The sequence below is a fragment of the Triticum dicoccoides genome, chromosome 7A (assembly GCF_002162155.2).
Source record: "Triticum dicoccoides isolate Atlit2015 ecotype Zavitan chromosome 7A, WEW_v2.0, whole genome shotgun sequence".
In the NCBI taxonomy this organism is placed as follows: Eukaryota; Viridiplantae; Streptophyta; class Magnoliopsida; order Poales; family Poaceae; genus Triticum; species Triticum dicoccoides.
In genome coordinates this window covers 61,594,104-61,598,542 of record NC_041392.1, presented here as the reverse complement: position 1 = coordinate 61,598,542, position 4,439 = coordinate 61,594,104, and positions in this window count along the sequence as shown.

Below are 4,439 nucleotides of genomic sequence, written 5' to 3'. Positions count from 1 at the left end.
TGTACGCTAGGTTTCTATAGCGGGCCGGCCCATGTGCTCCTTCTCTGTTTCTATAAAAAGAAAAGAAGTGCGTGCTACCCAGGATTCAAACCCGCGACGCGGGTCTTAGGACTTCAACCCCATAACCACCCGACCAACTGACCTCAAGTTTTACATAGTGGTTTCTTTGGCCTTTTCTTCTTCTTTCTTTGTTTTTTTCTCTGTCCCTTTTACATTTTTTTCAAAGTCACGCACTTTTTTTTGTGAAAGAAATCTGTGAAACTTTTTCTTGATAGTAGATTCACTTTTTTCGAATTGGATGGACTTTTTTCAAAACTAATGAACCTTTTCAAATTCAATGAACTTTTTCGAATTCGATGAACTTTTACAAGCTCGATGATCTTTTTTCAAAACCGACGAACTTTTTTGCAAACTAGATGAACATTTTTCAAAACCGATGAACTTGTTCTCAAATTCGATGAACTTTTTTTTCTAATTTTCTGACCTTTTATGAAAATTCATCTACATTTTTTAATTCATGATTTTTTTTCAATTTTTTTTCCTTTTTTATTTTTTAAATAACAATGCTTTATTGACAAGTGCTCGCAAGAAAAAAAGGCTGCCAAGGAGCGGTCGAGCGAGCATCAATCAAGAGAATGGGCCACGACCCACTAGGGGGCGCGCGTGATCGCCAGGAAAGTGATCGGGCCACGACCCACTAGGGGGCGTCCGTGGATAGTGACCGGTCAGACCCCACATGACAACTCCAACAACCATAATAGGCATTTTTCAATTAGCATTTTCCGGAGCGGTGGTATGCGTTGCTTGGAGGGCAGTGCGACATGGTGCCATGGATGATGCCGAGACGGACACGTCGCCGGTGCGGCGATGCAAGCTGAAGTGTGTGCGCTGGCGCGGCAAAAATTGCAGACGCTTGGCTGGCGGCGCCTACGATGACATGACTAATAATAAGTGGTTCGACCCTATGGTCGAAAGGGAGACCTTTTCGTTGGCACCTTCAGAGCCCGATCACTTTCCTGGCGATCACGCGCGCCCCCTAGTGGGTCGTGGCCCATTCTCTTGATTGATGCTCGCTCGACCGCTCCTTGGCAGCCTTTTTTTCTTGCGAGCACTTGTCAATAAAGCATTGTTATTTAAAAAATAAAAAAGGAAAAAAAATTGAAAAAAAATCATGAATTAAAAAATGTAGATGAATTTTCATAAAAGGTCAGAAAATTAGAAAAAAAAGTTCATCGAATTTGAGAACAAGTTCATCGGTTTTGAAAAATGTTCATCTAGTTTGCAAAAAAGTTCGTCGGTTTTGAAAAAAGATCATCGAGCTTGTAAAAGTTCATCGAATTCGAAAAAGTTCATTGAATTTGAAAAGGTTCATTAGTTTTGAAAAAAGTCCATCCAATTCGAAAAAAGTGAATCTACTATCAAGAAAAAGTTTCACAGATTTCTTTCACAAAAAAAAGTGCGTGACTTTGAAAAAAATGTAAAAGGGACAGAGAAAAAAACAAAGAAAGAAGAAGAAAAGGCCAAAGAAACCACTATGTAAAACTTGAGGTCAGTTGGTCGGGTGGTTATGGGGTTGAAGTCCTAAGACCCGCGTCGCGGGTTTGAATCCTGGGTAGCACGCACTTCTTTTCTTTTTATAGAAACAGAGAAGGAGCACATGGGCCGGCCCGCTATAGAAACCTAGCGTACAGGGAGGGTGTGCACCTGTACCAAAATACCTATATTCGGCACTTAAGGCACCCAATAGGATTTCGGGTCGAAAGGTTATGTCCCCAGTGGACCCTAATGTTTATCTGGGCCATCCAGTTAATCCACAGGTGCCAACAGCCAGGTACGGTCCATTGGGCCGAAGGGTTAAACCAGACCACGTGAATCTTGAGTTCATAGTCCTTAACGCAAATCGCTCTCAATTCTCTATTTTCACAAGGCGAGTTGGTAGGACAGTATCCATGGTTTTTGTTTTTGCCTCACCACCCACCACTTTCTCCATGTTGGTTTTTCTCGCTCTCTCTTGATACCAAATCAATTTTCCCGATCCTCCTCTCATTTGTTCGTGCCTTCTTTGGCAGGGGCTAATTTAAGTCAACCATGTGAATATTATCTAATTAAGAATTTAGAGATCTGTATATTTATCATGCCTCGGAATAGGATTGAAGTACTGGGAATTTCCAGGCCTGCAGCCAATGGTATGAACCACGCCAACACCAGCCATATGCATGGCATGGGTGCTTCATGCAAAAAACTGTTAACTAAAGTGACAAAATTGTACCGCCCAAATCTAAAACAAACACGCAAACAAATAATCCAATCTCCGGCATTTTTTTTACAATAGACATGCTTGACTCTATCATACCTGCTGAAGAGAACATGCCACCATCTCAAGAGTCGATGCAAAATTTATCTGCTCCAAACAAGGACTCTAGGAAGCCTGCTGAAGACAAAGAACATGATCATGAAGTTACATACTTTTGTGAAACCTGTAGTGCTCAGTACCATGCCAACGCCTTTTGGATATGCTGTGACATATGTGACCAGTGGTTCCATGGCAAATATGTGAACATAACTGCCACTGAAGCAAAACATCTCAAAGATTTCAAGTGTGCTGACGCATGGGCGAAGAGATCGGTGAGTAGGATATAATATGTGCATGCTTCCTTTATTGTTGCGTATGCATTCACCGGCCCTTTGTATGAAAAATGCTTAACTACAAAGGTAGTGAGAGAGGCATTACATTCTTTTCGCATTTCGTTGGGATATTTTCAAGAATTCATGTTACAATGTTAACCGGATAATGTAAGAGAAGTATGTTCTTTTTAAATTAGCCCAGATGAGCGCTTCTATGCTCTTTTAATATTTGTTTGCACCAATCTTGAAGACCTCCGAGGCACTAATTGCTGCAAGGACAAACTTCCACTTGTCAGATGTAGTGTAGACGTGTATAACGTGGACTTAAAGCTCCACAAATGTTAAAAATAGATTGTGAGCTTTAGAGAAAAAATTAATGAATAATAGTAACATAAAATTATTAATAATAATGAAAACAATTCATCGAACAGTGACTATATGAGGAACAAATTTCTGCGCAACGTGTGAAAAAGCTTGCAGGGCCTAGATCTTCACCGTCTTATCCACAGGGTAAACAACATCGATCTGGAGTTCTGCAAGTGTGTAACAGGAAGGGAGCCTTGGAAGCTCATTTTTTTTGAAATGAAGGCAAAAGCTTTGCCTCATCTCATTAATAAAGAAGAAGAGAGTTTACCCGGTTAATAAACGGAAAACCGGGCGAAAACCGTCACAAACCGCTGAGCGGCACACATAATACCACACACCTCACATAGAGGGTCTCGTCAACATCACACACCGGTGTCATCGTCATCACTTCTCCCCAACAGGCCCCATCGCCCTCCCTAATCTCCGAGAAAGCGACTCCGACTTCTCCGAAGACAAAAGTCGACCCAACCCACACCGTAGAGCTGTGTGAAACACAAGAACCCCGCGCCAAGGACAACACAACTCCGACTCTGAAAGATGGCTCCGAAGGAGAACTATGCAAGGCTGGCACCGCGGAAGACCACCGAACAGACCACCTACTGCCTGTCATCGTCGCCACAGGGCCCTGCCGCCGCAGCTCCGACTTCACCGCAACAAAACAACCCGAGGTAGTCCCACGAACACGCCGGAGAAGAGCCGACTACCGCAACCATTGCCGCGTCTCCGACATCACACACGCCCATCATTGTTGCCACAAAAGCCTCGACGCCAACACCACCAACTTCCATCGGTCCCGCCTGATGATGCCTAGCTCCAAAGACGAAGCCCCCAAAAGGGAATACGATGCTAGAGCACCGTCATCGTCCGATCCCATGGATCTAGAGTTTCCCCCGAAGCTGCGAAGATTGGAGCTGAGAGTGCCTCGACGATGCCAACAAGAAGGGAACAACGCTTGAAAGCGTCGCCATCGCCGGCTCCGGACACGCCGGAGACAAGCTTTCGCCCGAGTCAGCTCATGTAGCAGCAGCTTGCCGGCCATCTGTGTACGCCAAGAAAACTCGTTGTTCTAGTTTCCACTGAAATGGAATATACTCTTGCTATTGTTATTATATGCATAAGCACAAATATGTTTGATTATTATTTTGCAGCACATGCATAATTAAGATTAAAATGTAAAAAGCTATCTTGCGAGACACCTCTGATGACCCAAAACTGTTAATTTCTCCACCAATCGTCAATGGCTACACCATTCTATCTCATTTCATTTTACATAGATAGACGACATTGCTAAGCTGCAACGAAAACCAACAGTGTGTTATATGTAGTGTTCACACCGTACACACTCACAGTTGCATCACCGGAAGGCCAAAAATCTGTGAATGTACATGGAAAATAAACGTTATAGTGGACGTGTTGTGTAAACCCAATCCTTGGCATCTCCCGCTTGC